This window comes from Eriocheir sinensis, unplaced genomic scaffold (genome assembly GCF_024679095.1).
Source record: "Eriocheir sinensis breed Jianghai 21 unplaced genomic scaffold, ASM2467909v1 Scaffold653, whole genome shotgun sequence".
In the NCBI taxonomy this organism is placed as follows: Eukaryota; Metazoa; Arthropoda; class Malacostraca; order Decapoda; family Varunidae; genus Eriocheir; species Eriocheir sinensis.
In genome coordinates, this window is record NW_026112002.1 from 194092 (window position 1) to 214605 (window position 20514).

A 20514-nucleotide genomic window follows, 5' to 3' on the forward strand; every position below is an offset into this window, starting at 1 on the left:
GAGTGGTATGAATGTCCCATCAACTACCCTTCCCCTATCCACCAGTCCCATCACCAACCCTTCCCCTATCCACCAGTCCCATTACCAACCCTTCCCCTATCCACCAGTCCCATTACCAACCCTTCCCCTATCCACCAGTCCCATCACCTACCCTTCCCCTATCCACCAGTCCCATTACCAACCCTTCCCCTATCCACCAGTCCCATTACCAACCCTTCCCCTATCCACCAGTCCCATTACCAATCCTTCCCTATCCACCAGTCCCATCACCTACCCTTCCCTATCCACCAGTCCCATTACCAACCCTTCCCCTATCCACCAGTCCAATAACCAACCCTTCCCTATCCACCAGTCCCATTACCAACCCTTCCCTATCCACCAGTCCCATTACCAACCCTTCCCTATCCACCAGTCCCATTACCAACCCTTCCCTATCCACCAGTCCCATTACCTACCCTTCCCCTATCCACCAGTCCCATGAACAACCCTTCCCCTATCCACCAGTCCCATTACCAACCCTTCCCCTATCCACCAGTCCCATTACCTACCCTTCCCCTATCCACCAGTCCCATTACCTACCCTTCCCCTATCCACCAGTCCCATCACCCACCCTTCCCATATCCACCAGTCCCATTACCATCCCTTCCCTATCCACCAGTCCCATCACCTACCCTTCCCCTATCCACAAGTCCCATCGCCTACCCTTCCCCTATCCACCAGTCCCATCACCTACCCTTCCCCATCCACCAGTCCCATCACCACCCTTCCCCTATCCACCAGTCCCATTACCTACCCTTCCCTATCCACCAGTCCCATCACCCACCCTTCCCTATCCACCAGTCCCATCACCAACCCTTCCCTATCCACCAGTCCCATCACCCACCCTTCCCTATCCACCAGTCCCATCACCCCACCCTTCCCCTATCCACCATTCTTATCACCTACCATTCCCCTATCCACAACTCCCATCACCCACCCTTCCCCACTCCACCAGTCCCATCACCAACCCTTCCCCTATCCACCAGTCCCATTACCAACCCTTCCCTATCCACCAGTCCCATCACACCATTCCCCTATCCACCAGTCCCATCACCTACCCTTCCCCTATCCACCAGTCCCATCACCTACCCTTCCCCTATCCACCAGTCCCATCACCAACCCTTCCCCTATCCACCAGTCCCATCACCACCCCTTCCCCTATCCACCAGTCCCATCACCTACCCTTCCCCTATCCACCAGTCCCATCACCTACCCTTCCCCTATCCACCAGTCCCATTACCAACCCTTCCCCTATCCACCAGTCCCATCACCTACCCTTCCCCTATCCACCAGTCCCATTACCAACCCTTCCCCTATCCACCAGTCCCATCACCTACCCTTCACCTATCCACCAGTCCCATTACCAGTCCTTCCCCTATCCACCAGTCCCATCACCAATCCTTCCCCTATCCACCAGTCCCATTACCAACCCTTCCCCTATCCACCAGTCCCATTACCAACCTTCCCTATCCACCAGTCCCATCACCTACCCTTCCCCTATCCACCAGTCCCATTACCAACCCTTCCCCTATCCACCAGTCCCATCACCTACCCTTCCCCTATCCACCAGTCCTATCACCTACCCTTCCCCTATCCACCAGTCCCATTACCAACCCTTCCCCTATCCACCAGTCCCATCACCAACCTTTCCCCTATCCACCAGTCCCATTACCAACCCTTCCCCTATCCACCAGTCCCATTACCTACCCTTCCCCTATCCACCAGTCCCATTACCAACCCTTCCCCTATCCACCAGTCCCATCACCTACCCTTCCCCTATCCACCAGTCCCATTACCAACCCTTCCCCTATCCACCAGTCCCATTACCAACCCTTCCCCTATCCACCAGTCCCATCACCTACCCTTCCCCTATCCACCAGTCCCATTACCAATCCTTCCCCTATCCACCAGTCCCACCTACCTTCCCCTATCCACCAGTCCCATTACCAACCCTTCCCCTATCCACCAGTCCCATTACCAACCCTTCCCCTATCCACCAGTCCCATCACCAACCCTTCCCCTATCCACCAGTCCCATTACCAACCCTTCCCCTATCCACCAGTCCCATCACCTACCCTTCCACTATCCACCAGTCCCATTACCAACCCTTCCCCTATCCACCAGTCCCATCACCTACCCTTCCCCTATCCACCAGTCCCATCACCAACCCTTCCCCTATCCACCAGTCCCATTAACAACCCTTCCGCTATCCACCAGTCCCATTACCAACCCTTCCCCTATCCACCAGTCCCATTACCAACCCTTCCCCTATCCACCAGTCCCATTACCAACCCTTCCCTATCCACCAGTCCCATTACCACCCTTCCCCTATCCACCAGTCCCATTACCACCCTGCCCCTATCCACCAGTCCCATTACCTACCGTTCCCCTATCCACCAGTCCCATCACCAACCCTTCCCCTATCCACCAGTCCCATTACCTACCCTTCCCCTATCCACCAGTCCCATTACCAACCTTCCCTATCCACCAGTCCCATCACCCTTCCCCTATCCACCAGTCCCATCACCAACCCTTCCCCTATCCACCAGTCCCATCACCAACCCTTCCCCTATCCACCAGTCCCATCACCAACCCTTCCCCTATCCACCAGTCCCATTACCAACCCTTCCCCTATCCACCAGTCCCATTACCAATCCTTCCCCTATCCACCAGTCCCATTACCAACCCTTCCCCTATCCACCAGTCCCATCACCAATCCTTCCCCTATCCACCAGTCCCATCACCAACCCTTCCCCTATCCACCAGTCCCATCACCAACCCTACCCCTATCCACCAGTCCCATCACCAACCCTTCCCCTATCCACCAGTCCCATTACCAACCCTTCCCCTATCCACCAGTCCCATCACCTAACCTTCCCCTATCCACCAGTCCCATCACCAACCCTTCCACTATCCATCAGTCCCTATCCACCCTTCCCCTATCCACCAGTCCCATCACCAACCCTTCCCCTATCCACCAGTCCCATCACCAACCCTTCCCTTATCCACCAGTCCCATCACCAACCCTTCCCCTATCCACCAGTCCCATCACCAACCCTTCCCTTATCCACCAGTCCCATCACCAACCCTTCCCCTATCCACCAGTCCCATCACCAACCCTTCCCCTATCCACCAGTCCCATTACCAACCCTTCCCCTATCCACCAGTCCCATTACCACACCTTCCCCTATCCACCAGTCCCATTACCAACCCTTCCCCTATCCACCAGTCCCATTACCAACCCTTCCCCTATCCACCAGTCCCATCACCAACCCTTCCCCTATCCACCAGTCCCATTACCAACCCTTCCCCTATCCACCAGTCCCATCACCAACCCTTCCCCTATCCACCAGTCCCATCACCACCCCTTCCCCTATCCACCAGTCCCATCACCAACCTTCCCCATCCACCAGTCCCATCACCAACCCTTCCCCTATCCACCAGTCCCATCACCAACCCTTCCCTATCCACCAGTCCCATCACTAACCTTCCCTATCCACCAGTCCCATTACCAACCCTTCCCTATCCACCAGTCCCATCACCAACCCTTCCCTATCCACCAGTCCCATCACCAACCTTCCCCTATCCACCAGTCCCACCAGCCCTTCCTCTATCCACCAGTCCCATCACCAACCCTTCCCCTATCCACCAGTCCCATCACCAACCCTTCCCCTATCCACCAGTCCCATTACCAACCCTTCCTCTATCCACCAGTCCCATCACCAACCCTTCCCCTATCCACCAGTCCCATCAGCAACCTTCCCTATCCACCAGTCCCATTACCTACCCTTCCCCTATCCACAAGTCCCATCACCAACCCTTCCCCTATCCACCAGTCCCATCACCAACCCTTCCCTATCCACCAGTCCCATTACCACCCTTCCCATATCCACCAGTCCCATCACCAACCCTCCCCCTATCCACCAGTCCCATCACCAACCCCTCCCCTATCCACCAGTACCAACACCAACCTTCCCTATCCACCAGTCCCATCACCACCTTCCCCATCCACCAGTCCCATCACCAACCCTTCCCCATCCACCAGTCCCATCACCAACCTTCCCTATCCACCAGTCCCATTACCAACCCTTCCCCTATCCACCAGTCCCATCACCAACCCTTCCCCTATCCACCAGTCCCATCACCAACCCTTCCCCTATCCACCAGTCCCATCACCAACCCTTCCCCGATCCACCAGTCCCATCACCAACCCTTCCCCACTCCACCAGTCCCATAACCTAACCTTCCCCTATCCACCAGTCCCATTACCAACCCTTCCCCTATCCACCAGTCCCATCACCAATCCTTCCCCTATCCACCAGTCCCATTACCAACCCTTCCCCTATCCACCAGTCCCATCACCAACCCTTCCCCTATCCACCAGTCCCATTACCAACCCTTCCCCTATCCACCAGTCCCATTACCAACCCTTCCCCTATCCACCAGTCCCATTACCAACCCTTCCCCTATCCACCAGTCCCATCACCCCTTCCCCTATCCACCAGTCCCATTACCAACCTTCCCCATCCACCAGTCCCACCAACCCTTCCCCTATCCACCAGTCCCATTACCAACCTTCCCTATCCACCAGTCCCATCACCTAAGCTTCGCCTATCCACCAGTCCCATCACCAACCCTTCCCCTATCCACCAGTCCCATTACCAACCCTTCCCCTATCCACCAGTCCCATTACCAACCCTTCCCCTATCCACCAGTCCCATTACCGACCATTCCCCTATCCACCAGTCCCTTCACCACCCTTTTCCCTATCCACCAGTCCCATCACCAAACTTTTCCTTATCCACAAGTCCCATTACCACCCTTCCCCTATCCACCAGTCCAATCACCACCCCTTCCCCTATCCACTAGTCCCATTACCAACCCATCCCCTATCCACCAGTCCCATCACCAACCCTTCCCCTATCCACCAGTCCCATTACCAACCCTTCCCCTATCCACCAGTCCCATTACCAATCCTTCCCCTATCCACCAGTCCCATTACCAACCCTTCCCTATCCACCAGTCCCATCACCAACCCTTCCCTATCCACCAGTCCCACTACCAATCCTTCCCCTATCCACCAGTCCCATTACCTACCCTTCCCCTATCCATAAGTCCCATCACCACCCCTTCCCCTATCCACAAGTCCCATCACCACACCTTCCCCTATCCACCAGTACCATTACCAATCCTTCCCCTATCCACCAGTCCCATTACCAATCCTTCAATTATCCATCAGTCCCATCACCAACCTTTTCCTTATCCACCAGTCCCATCACCAACCCTTCCCTATCCACCAGTCCCATCACCTACCTTCCCCTATCCACCAGTCCCATCACCAACCCTTCCCTATCCACCAGTCCCATCACCTACCTTCCCCTATCCACCAGTCCCATCACCAACCCTTCCCTATCCACCAGTCCCATCACCAACCCTTCCCCATCCACCATTCCCATTACCAACCCTTCCCCTATCCACCAGTCCCATTACCAGCCCTTCCCCTATCCACCAGTCCCATCACAACCCTTTCCCTATCCACCAGTCCCATCACCAACCCTTCCCCTATCCACCAGTCCCATTACCAACCATCCCCCTATCACCAGTCCCATCACCAACCCTTCCCCTATCCACCAGTACCATTACCACCCCTTCCCCTATTCACCAGTCCCATCACCAACCCTTCCCCTGTCCACCAGTCCCATCACCCTTCCCCTATCCACCAGTCCCATCACCAACCCTTCCCTATCCACCAGTCCCATCACCAACCTTCCCCTATCCACCAGTCCCATTACCACCCTTCCCCATCCACCAGTCCCATCACCAACCCTTCCCCTATCCACCAGTCCCATCACCAACCCTTCCCCTATCCACCAGTCCCATCACCAACCCTTCCCCAATCCACCAGTCCCATAACCTTCCCCTATCCACCAGTCCCACCCTTCCCCATCCACCAGTCCCATTACCCTTCCCTATCCACCAGTCCCACACCCTTCCCTATCCACCAGTCCCATTACCACCCTTCCCCTATCCACCAGTCCCATTACCAACCCTTCCCCATCCACCAGTCCCATTACCAACCCTTCCCCATCCACCAGTCCCATTACCAACCCTTCCCCTATCCACCAGTCCCATTACCAACCCTTCCCCAAGCCACCAGTCCCATTACCAACCCTTCGCCTATCCACCAGTCCCATTACCAACCCTTCCCCTATCCACCAGTCCCATTACCAACCCTTCCCCTATCCACCAGTCCCATCACCAACCCTTCCCTATCCACCAGTCCCATCACCTACCCTTCCCCTATCCACCAGTCCCATCACCAACCCGTCCCCTATCCACCAGTCCCATCACCAACCCTTCCCCTATCCACCAGTCCCATTACCAACCCTTCCCCTTTCCACCAGTCCCTTCACCACCCTTTTCCCTATCCACCAGTCCCATCACCAAACTTTTCCTTATCCACAAGTCCCATCACCAACCCATCCCCATCCACCAGTCCCATTACCAACCTTCCCCATCCACCAGTCCCATCACCAACCCTTCCCCTATCCACCAGTCCATTACCACCCTTCCCTATCCACCAGTCCCATCACCAACCCTTCCCCTATCCACCAGTCCCATTACCACCCTTCCCCATCCACCAGTCCCATCACCACCCTTCCCCTATCCACCAGTCCCATTACCAACCCTTCCCTATCCACCAGTCCCATTACCACCCTTCCCTATCTACCAGTCCCATTACCTACCCTTCCCCTATCCACCAGTCCCATCACCAACAATTCACCTATCCACCAGTCCCATTACCAACCCTTCCCCATCCACCAGTCCCATTACCAACCTTCCCCATCCACCAGTCCCATCACCAACCCTTCCCCATCCACCAGTCCCATTACCAACCCTTCCCCTATCCACCAGTCCCATTACCACCCTTCCCTATCCACCAGTCCCATTACCAACCCTTCCCCTATCCACCAGTCCCATCACCAACCCTTCCCCTATCCACCAGTCCCATCACCACCCCTTCCCCTATCCACCAGTCCCATCACCACCCCTTCCCCTATCCACCAGTCCCATCACCAACCCTTCCCCTATCCACCAGTCCCATCACCAACCCTTCCCCTATCCACCAGTCCCATTACCACCCTTCCCCATCCACCAGTCCCATCAACCCTTCCCCTATCCACCAGTCCCATTACCAACCTTCCCCTATCCACCAGTCCCATTACCAACCCTTCCCTATCCACCAGTCCCATTACCAACCCTTCCCTATCCACCAGTCCCATTACCAACCTTCCCTATCCACCAGTCCCATCACCAACCCTTCCCATATCCACCAGTCCCATTACCAACCCTTCCCCTATCCACCAGTCCCATTACCAACCCTTCCCCTATCCACCAGTCCCATTACGACACCTTCCCCTATCCACCAGTCCCATTACCACCCTTCCCCTATCCACCAGTCCCATTACCAACCCTTCCCTATCCACCAGTCCCATTACCATCCTTCCCTATCCACCAGTCCCATCACCAACCTTCCCCTATCCACCAGTCCCATTACCAACCCTTCCCCATCCACCAGTCCCATTACAACCCTTCCCTATCCACCACTCCCATTACCAACCCTTCCCCTATCCACCAGTACCATTACCAACCCTTCCCCATCCACCAGTCCCATTACCAACCCTTCCCCTATCCACCAGTCCCATTACCAACCCTTCCCCATCCACCAGTCCCATTACCACCCTTCCCCTATCCACCAGTCCCATTACCAACCCTTCCCTATCCACCAGTCCCATTACCAACCCTTCCCTATCCACCAGTCCCATTACCAACCCTTCCCCATCCACCAGTCCCATTACCACCCTTCCCTATCCACCAGTCCCATTACCAACCCTTCCCCATCCACCAGTCCCATTACCAACCCTTCCCCTATCCACCAGTCCCATTACCAACCCTTCCCCATCCACCAGTCCTATCACCAACCCTTCCCCTATCCACCAGTCCCATTACCAACCCTTCCCCATCCACCAGTCCCATCACCACCCTTCCCCTATCCACCAGTCCCATTACCAACCCTTCCCTATCCACCAGTCCCATTACCAACCCTTCCCCATCCACCAGTCCCATCACCAACCCTTCCCCTATCCACCAGTCCCATTACCAACCCTTCCCCATCCACCAGTCCCATTACCAACCCTTCCCCATCCACCAGTCCCATTACCAACCTTCCCTATCCACCAGTCCATCACCACCCTTCCCCTATCCACCAGTCCATTACCCTTCCCCTATCCACCAGTCCCATTACCAACCTTCCCTATCCACCAGTCCCATCACCAACCCTTCCCCATCCACCAGTCCCACCAACCTTCCCTATCCACCAGTCCCATTACCAACCCTTCCCCTATCCACCAGTCCCATTACCACCCTTCCCCTATCCACCAGTCCCATTACCAACCTTCCCTATCCACCAGTCCCATTACCAACCTTCCCCTATCCACCAGTCCCATCAACCCTTCCCTATCCACCAGTCCCATTACCAACCCTTCCCCTATCCACCAGTCCCATCACCAACCCTTCCCTATCCACCAGTCCCATTACCAACCCTTCCCTATCCACCAGTCCCATCACCAACCTTCCCCATCCACCAGTCCCATTACCAACCCTTCCCTATCCACCAGTCCCATCACCAACCTTCCCCATCCACCAGTCCCATTACCAACCCTTCCCCTATCCACCAGTCCCATTACCAACCCTTCCCCATCCACCAGTCCCATTACAACCCTTCCCTATCCACCAGTCCCATCACCAACCTTCCCTATCCACCAGTCCCATTACCAACCCTTCCCCTATCCACCAGTCCCATCACCAACCCTTCCCCATCCACCAGTCCCATTACCAACCCTTCCCCATCCACCAGTCCCATTACCAACCCTTCCCCTATCCACCAGTCCCATTACCTACCCTTCCCTATCCACCAGTCCCATTACCAACCCTTCCCTATCCACCAGTCCCATCACCAACCTTCCCCATCCACCAGTCCCATTACCAACCCTTCCCTATCCACCAGTCCCATTACCAACCCTTCCCCATCCACCAGTCCCATCACCCTTCCCCTATCCACCAGTCCCATCACCAACCTTCCCCATCCACCAGTCCCATTACCAACCCTTCCCCTATCCACCAGTCCCATTACCAACCCTTCCCCATCCACCAGTCCCATCACCAACCCTTCCCCATCCACCAGTCCCATCACCTACCCTTCCCCTATCCACCAGTCCCATTACCAACCCTTCCCTATCCACCAGTCCCATTACCAATCCTTCCCCTATCCACCAGTCCCATTACCAACCCTTCCCTATCCACCAGTCCCATTACCAACCTTCCCCTATCCACCAGTCCCATTACCACCCTTCCCTATCCACCAGTCCCATTACCAACCCTTCCCCCCTTCCCCTATCCACCAGTCCCATTACCAACCCTTCCCTATCCACCAGTCCCATTACCACCCTTCCCCATCCACCAGTCCCATCACCAACCCTTCCCCATCCACCAGTCCCATTACCAACCTTCCCCTATCCACCAGTCCCATTACCAACCTTCCCCATCCACCAGTCCCATTACCAACCCTTCCCTATCCACCAGTCCCATTACCAACCTTCCCCATCCACCAGTCCCATTACCACCCTTCCCCTATCCACCAGTCCCATCACCTTCCCCCTATCCACCAGTCCCATCACCCTTCCCCATCCACCAGTCCCATTACCAACCCTTCCCTATCCACCAGTCCCATTACCAACCCTTCCCTATCCACCAGTCCCATTACCACCCTTCCCCTATCCACCAGTCCCATTACCAACCCTTCCCCATCCACCAGTCCCATTACCAACCCTTCCCCATCCACCAGTCCCATTACCACCCTTCCCTATCCACCAGTCCCATTACCAATCCTTCCCTATCCACCAGTCCCATCACCCTTCCCTATCCACCAGTCCATTACCAACCCTTCCCCTATCCACCAGTCCCACACCAACCCTTCCCTATCCACCAGTCCCATTACCAACCCTTCCCCATCCACCAGTCCCATTACCAACCCTTCCCCATCCACCAGTCCCATCACCCCTTCCCTATCCACCAGTCCCATTACCAACCCTTCCCTATCCACCAGTCCCATTACCAACCCTTCCCCATCCACCAGTCCCATTACCAACCTTCCCCTATCCACCAGTCCCATTACCATCCTTCCCCATCCACCAGTCCCATTACCAACCCTTCCCCATCCACCAGTCCCATTACCAACCTTCCCCATCCACCAGTCCCATCACCAACCTTCCCCATCCACCAGTCCCATTACCAACCCTTCCCCATCCACCAGTCCCATTACCAACCCTTCCCTATCCACCAGTCCCATTACCAACCCTTCCCCATCCACCAGTCCCATTACCAACCCTTCCCCTATCCACCAGTCCATCACCACCCTTCCCTATCCACCAGTCCCATTACCAACCTTCCCCATCCACCAGTCCCATTACCAACCCTTCCCTATCCACCAGTCCCACACCAACCCTTCCCCATCCACCAGTCCCATTACCAACCCTTCCCCATCCACCAGTCCCATTACCACCTTCCCCATCCACCAGTCCCATTACCAACCCTTCCCCATCCACCAGTCCCATTACCAACCCTTCCCCATCCACCAGTCCCATTACCAACCCTTCCCCATCCACCAGTCCCATCAACCAATCCTTCCCCATCCACCAGTCCCATCACCAACCTTCCCCTATCCACCAGTCCCATTACCAACCTTCCCTATCCACCAGTCCCATCAACCCTTCCCCATCCACCAGTCCCATTACCAACCCTTCCCCATCCACCAGTCCCATTACCAACCCTTCCCTATCCACCAGTCCCATTACCAACCCTTCCCCATCCACCAGTCCCATTACCAACCCTTCCCTATCCACCAGTCCCATTACCAACCCTTCCCTATCCACCAGTCCCATTACCACCCTTCCCCTATCCACCAGTCCCATCACCTTTTCCCCATCCACCAGTCCCATTACCACCCTTCCCTATCCACCAGTCCCATTACCAACCTTCCCCATCCACCAGTCCCATTACCAACCCTTCCCTATCCACCAGTCCCACACCAACCTTCCCCATCCACCAGTCCCATTACCAACCCTTCCCCTATCCACCAGTCCCACTACCAACCCTTCCCCTATCCACCAGTCCATTACCAACCCTTCCCCATCCACCAGTCCCATTACCAACCCTTCCCCTATCCACCAGTCCCACTACCAACCCTTCCCCTAGCCACCAGTCCCATTCCCCACCCTTCCCCTATCCACCAGTCCCATTACCACCCTTCCCCATCCACCAGTCCCATTACCAACCTTCCCTATCCACCAGTCCCATTACCAACCCTTCCCTATCCACCAGTCCCATTACCAACCTTCCCCATCCACCAGTCCCATTACCAACCCTTCCCCTATCCACCAGTCCCATTACCAACCTTCCCCTATCCACCAGTCCCATCTCAACCTTCCCCATCCACCAGTCCCATTACCAACCCTTCCCCATCCACCAGTCCCATTACCAACCCTTCCCTATCCACCAGTCCCATTACCCTTCCCCATCCACCAGTCCCATTACCAACCCTTCCCTATCCACCAGTCCCATTACCAACCTTCCCCATCCACCAGTCCCATTACCAACCCTTCCCCATCCACCAGTCCCATTACCAACCCTTCCCTATCCACCAGTCCCATTACCACCCTTCCCCTATCCACCAGTCCCATTACCAACCCTTCCCTATCCACCAGTCCCATTACCAACCCTTCCCCATCCACCAGTCCCATTACCAACCTTCCCCTATCCACCAGTCCCATTACCACCCTTCCCCATCCACCAGTCCCATTACCAACCCTTCCCTATCCACCAGTCCCATTACCAACCCTTCCCCATCCACCAGTCCCATTACCAACCTTCCCCATCCACCAGTCCCATTACCAACCTTCCCCATCCACCAGTCCCATTACCAACCCTTCCCTATCCACCAGTCCCATCACTAACCTTCCCCATCCACCAGTCCCATTACCAACCTTCCCTATCCACCAGTCCCATTACAACCCTTCCCCATCCACCAGTCCCATTACCAACCCTTCCCCATCCACCAGTCCCATTACCAACCTTCCCTATCCACCAGTCCCATTACCAACCCTTCCCTATCCACCAGTCCCATTACCAACCTTCCCTATCCACCAGTCCCATTACCAACCCTTCCCCTATCCACCAGTCCCATTACCAACCCTTCCCCATCCACCAGTCCCATTACCAACCCTTCCCCTATCCACCAGTCCCATTACCAACCCTTCCCTATCCACCAGTCCCATTACACCCTTCCCCTATCCACCAGTCCCATTACCAACCCTTCCCCATCCACCAGTCCCATCAACCCTTCCCCATCCACCAGTCCCATTACCAACCCTTCCCCATCCACCAGTCCCATTACCAACCCTTCCCTATCCACCAGTCCCATTACCAACCTTCCCCTATCCACCAGTCCCATTACCAACCCTTCCCTATCCACCAGTCCCATTACCAACCCTTCCCCATCCACCAGTCCCATTACAACCCTTCCCTATCCACCAGTCCCATTACCAACCCTTCCCCATCCACCAGTCCCATTACCAACCCTTCCCCATCCACCAGTCCCATTACCAACCCTTCCCCATCCACCAGTCCCATTACCAATCCTTCCCCATCCACCAGTCCCATTACCAACCCTTCCCCATCCACCAGTCCCATTACCAACCCTTCCCCATCCACCAGTCCCATTACCAACCTTCCCTATCCACCAGTCCCATTACCAACCCTTCCCCTATCCACCAGTCCCATTACCAACCCTTCCCCTATCCACCAGTCCCATTACCAACCCTTCCCCAATCCACCAGTCCCATTACCAACCCTTCCTCTATCCACCAGTCCCATTACCAACCCTTCCCCTATCCACCAGTCCCATTACCAACCCTTCCCCTATCCACCAGTCCCATTACCTCCCTTCCCCTATCCACCAGTCCCATTACCAACCCTTCCCCTATCCACCAGTCCCATTACCAACCCTTCCCCTATCCACCAGTCCCATTACCAACCCTTCCCTATCCACCAGTCCCATTACCCTTCCCCTATCCACCAGTCCCATTACCAACCTTCCCCATCCACCAGTCCCATTACCAACCCTTCCCCTATCCACCAGTCCCATTACCAACCCTTCCCCTATCCACCAGTCCCATTACCAACCCTTCCCTATCCACCAGTCCCATTACCAACCTTCCCCATCCACCAGTCCCATTACCAACCTTCCCTATCCACCAGTCCCATTACCAACCCTTCCCTATCCACCAGTCCCATTACCAACCCTTCCCCATCCACCAGTCCCATTACCAACCTTCCCTATCCACCAGTCCCATTACCAACCCTTCCCCATCCACCAGTCCCATTACCAACCCTTCCCCATCCACCAGTCCCATCAACCCTTCCCCTATCCACCAGTCCCATTACCAACCCTTCCCCATCCACCAGTCCCACCAACCCTTCCCCTATCCACCAGTCCCATTACCACCCTTCCCTATCCACCAGTCCCATTACCAACCCTTCCCCATCCACCAGTCCCATTACCAACCCTTCCCCATCCACCAGTCCCATTACCAACCTTCCCCATCCACCAGTCCCATTACCAACCCTTCCCCTATCCACCAGTCCCATTACCAACCCTTCCCCATCCACCAGTCCCATTACCAACCTTCCCCATCCACCAGTCCCATTACCACCCTTCCCCATCCACCAGTCCCATTACCAACCCTTCCCTATCCACCAGTCCCATTACCACCCTTCCCCATCCACCAGTCCCATTACCAACCCTTCCCCTATCCACCAGTCCCATTACCAACCCTTCCCCATCCACCAGTCCCACACCAACCTTCCCTATCCACCAGTCCCATTACCAACCCTTCCCCATCCACCAGTCCCATTACCAACCCTTCCCCTATCCACCAGTCCCATTACCAATCCTTCCCTATCCACCAGTCCCATTACCAACCCTTCCCCATCCACCAGTCCCATTACCAACCCTTCCCTATCCACCAGTCCCATTACCACCTTCCCCTATCCACCAGTCCCATTACCAACACTACCCCTATCCACCAGTCCCATTACCAACCCTTCCCCTATCCACCAGTCCCATTACCAACCCTTCCCCTATCCACCAGTCCCATTACCAACCCTTCCCCTATCCACCAGTCCCATTACCAACCCTTCCCCAAACCACCAGACCCATTACCAACCCTACCCCTAACCACCAGTCCCATAACCAAACCTGCCCCACTCCACCAGTCCCACACAACCTTCCCCTATCCACCAGTCCCATTACCCCTTCCCCATCCACCAGTCCCATTACCAACCCTTCCCCATCCACCAGTCCCATTACCAACCCTTCCCCATCCACCAGTCCCACACTTACCAACCTTCCCCATCCACCAGTCCCATTACCAACCCTTCCCCCATCCACCAGTCCCATTACCAACCCTTCCCCATCCACCAGTCCCATTACCAACCTTCCCTATCCACCAGTCCCATTACCAACCCTTCCCCATCCACCAGTCCCATTACCACACCCTCCACTTTCCACCAGTCCCATTACCAACCCTTCCCCTATCCACCAGTCCCATTACCAACCCGTTCCCTATCCACTAGTCCCATTACCAACCCTTCCCCTCTCCACCAGTCCCATTACCAACCTTCCCCATCCACCAGTCCCATTACCAACCCTTCCCCATCCACCAGTCCCATTACCAACCCTTCCCTATCCACCAGTCCCATTACCAACCCTTCCCCATCCACCAGTCCCATTACCAACCTTCCCCATCCACCCACCTCCTTCCCCATCCACCAGTCCCATTACCAACCCTTCCCCATCCACCAGTCCCATTACCAACCTTCCCCATCCACCAGTCCCACACCAACCCTTCCCCATCCACCAGTCCCATTACCAACCCTTCCCCATCCACCAGTCCCATTACCAACCCTTCCCCATCCACCAGTCCCATTACCAACCCTTCCCCATCCACCAGTCCCATTACCAACCCTTCCCCTATCCACCAGTCCCATTACCAACCCTTCCCTATCCACCAGTCCCATTACCACCCTTCCCTATCCACCAGTCCCATTACCAACCCTTCCCATATCCACCAGTCCCATTACCAACCCTTCCCCTATCCACCAGTCCCATTACCAACCCTTCCCCTATCCACCAGTCCCATTACCAACCCTTCGCTATCCACCAGTCCCATTACCAACTCTTACCCTATCCACCAATCCCATTACCAACCCTTCCCCATCCACCAGTCCCATTACCAACCTTCCCCATCCACCAGTCCCACACCACCCTTCCCCTATCCACCAGTCCCATTACCACCCTTCCCCATCCACCAGTCCCATTATTCCCCATCCACCAGTCCCACCCTTCCCCTATCCACCAGTCCCATTACCAACCTTCCCCCATCCACCAGTCCCACACTCAACCCTTCCCCTATCCACCAGTCCCATTACCAACCCTTCCCCATCCACCAGTCCCATTACCAACCCTTCCCCTATCCACCAGACCCATTACCAACCCTTCCCCATCCACCAGTCCCATTACCAACCCTTCCCCATCCACCAGTCCCATTACCAACCCTTCCCTATCCACCAGTCCCATTACCAACCTTCCCTATCCACCAGTCCCATTACCAACCCTTCCCCTATCCACCAGTCCCATTACCAACCTTCCCTATCCACCAGTCCCATTACCACCCTTCCCCATCCACCAGTCCCATTACCAACCTTCCCCATCCACCAGTCCCATTACCAACCTTCCCCATCCACCAGTCCCACACCAACCCTTCCCCTATCCACCAGTCCCATTACCAACCTTCCCCATCCACCAGTCCCATTACCAACCCTTCCCCATCCACCAGTCCCATTACCAACCCTTCCCCATCCACCAGTCCCATTACCAACCCTTCCCCATCCACCAGTCCCATTACCAACCTTCCCCTATCCACCAGTCCCATTACCAACCCTTCCCCATCCACCAGTCCCATTACCAACCCTTCCCCTATCCACCAGTCCCATTACCAACCCTTCCCCATCCACCAGTCCCATTACCAACCCTTCCCTATCCACCAGTCCCATTACCAACCCTTCCCCATCCACCAGTCCCATTACCAACCCTTCCCTATCCACCAGTCCCATTACCAACCTTTCCCTATCCACCAGTCCCATTACCAACCTTTCCCCTATCCACCAGTCCCATTACAACCTTCCCTATCCACCAGTCCCATTACCAACCCTTCCCCATCCACCAGTCCCATTACCAACCCTTCCCCTATCCACCAGTCCCATTACCATCCTTCCCCATCCACCAGTCCCATTACCACCCTTCCCCATCCACCAGTCCCACACCAACCTTCCCCTATCCACCAGTCCCATTACCAACCCTTCCCCATCCACCAGTCCCATTACCAACCCTTCCCCATCCACCAGTCCCATTACCAACCCTTCCCCATCCACCAGTCCCATTACCAACCCTTCCCTATCCACCAGTCCCATTACCAACCCTTCCCCTATCCACCAGTCCCATTACCAACCCTTCCCCATCCACCAGTCCCATTACCAACCTTCCCCTATCCACCAGTCCCATTACCAACCCTTCCCTATCCACCAGTCCCATTACCAACCCTTCCCCATCCACCAGTCCCATTACCAACCTTCCCTATCCACCAGTCCCATTACCAACCCTTCCCCATCCACCAGTCCCATTACCAACCCTTCCCCATCCACCAGTCCCATTACCAACCCTTCCCCCATCCACCAGTCCCATTACCAACCTTCCCCATCCACCAGTCCCATTACCAACCCTTCCCCATCCACCAGTCCCATTACCAACCCTTCCCCATCCACCAGTCCCATTACCAACCCTTCCCCATCCACCAGTCCCACACACCCTTCCCCATCCACCAGTCCCATTACCAACCTTCCCCATCCACCAGTCCCATTACCAACCCTTCCCCATCCACCAGTCCCATTACCAATCCTTCCCCATCCACCAGTCCCATTACCAACCCTTCCCCATCCACCAGTCCCATTACCAACCTTCCCCATCCACCAGTCCCATTACCAACCCTTCCCTATCCACCAGTCCCATTACCAACCCTTCCCCATCCACCAGTCCCATTACCAACCCTTCCCCTATCCACCAGTCCCATTACCAACCCTTCCCCATCCACCAGTCCCATTACCAACCCTTCCCCATCCACCAGTCCCATTACCAACCCTTCCCCTATCCACCAGTCCCATTACCAACCGTCCCCTATCCACCAGTCCCATTACCAAACCTTCCCCTATCCACCAGTCCCATGACCAACCCTTCCCTATCCACCAGTCCCATTACCACCCTTCCCCATCCACCAGTCCCATTACCACCCTTCCCCATCCACCAGTCCCATTACCAACCCTTCCCCATCCACCAGTCCCATTACCAACCCTTCCCCTATCCACCAGTCCATTACTAATCCTTCCCCATCCACCAGTCCCATTACCAACCCTTCCCCATCCACCAGTCCCATTACCACCCTTCCCTATCCACCAGTCCCATTACCAACCCTTCCCCATCCACCAGTCCCATTACCAACCCTTCCCCATCCACCAGTCCCATTACCAACCCTTCCCCATCCACCAGTCCCATTACCAACCCTTCCCCATCCACCAGTCCCATTACCAACCCTTCCCCTATCCACCAGTCCCATTACCACCCTTCCCTATCCACCAGTCCCATTACCAACCCTTCCCCATCCACCAGTCCCATTACCACCCTTCCCCATCCACCAGTCCCATTACCACCCTTCCCCTATCCACCAGTCCCATTACCATCCCTTCCCCTATCCACCAGACCCATTACCACCCTTCCCCTATCCACCAGTACCATTTACAAACCTTCCCCTATCCACCAGTCCCATTACCAACCCTTCCCCTATCCACCAGTCCCATTACCAACCCTTCCCCTATCCACCAGTCCCATTACCAACCCTTCCCCTATCCACCAGTCCCATTACCAAACCTTCCCCATCCACCAGTCCCACACCCACCCTTCCCCTATCCACCAGTCCCATTACCAACCCTTCCCCATCCACCAGTCCCATTACCAACCTTCCCCCATCCACCAGTCCCATTACCAACCCTTCCCCATCCACCAGTCCCATTACCAACCCTTCCCTATCCACCAGTCCCATTACCAACCCTTCCCCATCCACCAGTCCCATTACCAACCCTTCCCCATCCACCAGTCCCATTACCAACCCTTCCCCTATCCACCAGTCCCATTACCAACCCTTCCCCATTCCACCAGTCCCATTACCAACCCTTCCCTATCCACCAGTCCCATTACCAACCCTTCCCTATCCACCAGTCCCATTACCAACCCTTCCCCTATCCACCAGTCCCATTACCAACCTTCCCTATCCACCAGTCCCATTACCAACCTTCCCCATCCACCAGTCCCACACCAACCCTTCCCCATCCACCAGTCCCATTACCACCCTTCCCCTATCCACCAGTCCCATTACCCTTCCCCATCCACCAGTCCCATTACCAACCCTTCCCCATCCACCAGTCCCATTACCAACCCTTCCCTATCTACCAGTCCCATTACCAACCCCTTCCCTATCCACCAGTCCCACTACCAACCCTTCCCCTATCCACCAGTCCCATTACCAACCCTTCCCCTATCCACCAGTCCCACTACCAACCCTTCCCCTATCCACCAGTCCCATTACCAACCCTTCCCCTATCCACCAGTCCCACTACCAACCCTTCCCCTATCCACCAGTCCCACTACCAACCCTTCCCCTATCCACCAGTCCCATTACCAACCCTTCCCCTATCCACCAGTCCCATTACCAACCCTTCCCCTATCCACCAGTCCCATTACCAATCCTTCCCTTATCCACCAGTCCCATTACCAACCCTTCCTCTATCCACCAGTCCCATTACCAACCCTTCCCTATCCACCAGTCCCATTACAACCCTTCCCTATCCACCAGTCCCATTACTAACCCTTTCCCTATCCACCAGTCCCATTACCACCCTTCCCCATCCACCAGTCCCATTACCAACCCTTCCCCATCCACCAGTCCCATTACCAACCCTTCCCCATCCACCAGTCCCACCAACCCTTCCCCATCCACCAGTCCCACACCAACCTTCCCAATCCACCAGTCCCATTACCAACCCTTCCCCTATCCACCAGTCCCATTACCAACCCTTCCCCTATCCACCAGTCCCATTACCAACCCTTCCCCAATCCACCAGACCCAGTCCCAAACCTTCCCCTCTCCACCAGTCCCATTACCAACCCTTCCCATTTCCACCAGTCCCATTACCAACCCTTCCCCTATCCACCAGTCCCACTACCAACCCTTCCTCCATCCACCAGTCCCATTACCAACCCTTCCCCTATCCACCAGTCCCATTACCAACCCTTCCCCTATCCACCAGTCCCATTACCAACCCTTCCCCTATCCACCAGTCCCATTACCAACCCTTCCCCAATCCACCAGTCCCACACTAACCCTTCCCTATCCACCAGTCCCATTACCCAACCTTCCCCATCCACCAGTCCCATTACCAACCCTTCCCCATCCACCAGTCCCATTACCAACCCTTCCCCATCCACCAGTCCCATTACCAACCCTTCCCCATCCACCAGTCCCATTACCAACCCTTCCCCATCCACCAGTCCCATACCAACCCTTCCCCTATCCACCAGTCCCATTACCACCCTTCCCCATCCACCAGTCCCATTACCAATACTTCCCCTATCCACCAGTCCCATTACCTAGCCTTCCCCTATCCACCAGTCCCATTACCACCCCTTTACCCATCCACCAGTCCCATTACCAACCCTTCCCCTATCCACCAGTCCCATTACCAACCCTTCCCCTATCCACCAGTCCCATTACCAACCCTTCCACTATCCACCAGTCCCATTACCAACCCTTCCCCTATCCACCAGTCCCATTACCACCCATTCCCCTATCCACCAGTCCGATTACCAACCCTTCCCTATCCACCAGTCCCATTACTAACCCTTCCCCATCCACCAGTCCCACACCAACCCTTCCCCATCCACCAGTCCCATTACCAACCCTTCCCCATCCACCAGTCCCACACCAACCCTTCCCCATCCACCAGTCCCACACCAACCCTTCCCCATCCACCAGTCCCATTACCAACCTTCCCCCATCCACCAGTCCCATTACCAACCCTTCCCCCATCCACCAGTCCCATTACCAACCCTTCCCCTATCCACCAGTCCCATTACCAATCCTTCCCCTATCCACCAGTCCCATTACCAACCCTTCCCCTATCAACCAGTCCCAT

The 20514-nt window shown here is 55.7% G+C and overlaps 1 long non-coding RNA gene across 11 annotated transcripts; it reads right to left on the reverse strand.

Annotated features, from left to right (window-relative positions):
• Positions 1–4: 4 nt before the first annotated feature.
• On the reverse strand, positions 5–18193 carry LOC126993677 (uncharacterized). 11 transcript variants are annotated; one of them, XR_007748170.1, is made up of 7 exons: positions 4283–4523; positions 3221–3375; positions 2567–2757; positions 1961–2110; positions 1619–1902; positions 1094–1372; positions 9–147 (listed from the first exon to the last, which is right to left on the reverse strand). It is a non-coding gene; the product is annotated as an uncharacterized LOC126993677 (long non-coding RNA). The 11 variants fall into 11 exon arrangements; XR_007748173.1 differs by lacking the exon at positions 9–147 and adding an exon at positions 476–575 and having other exon boundaries at positions 1125–1372; XR_007748176.1 differs by lacking the exons at positions 1094–1372; positions 1619–1902 and adding an exon at positions 18070–18193 and having other exon boundaries at positions 5–245; positions 4283–4468.
• Positions 18194–20514: the final 2321 nt, after the last annotated feature.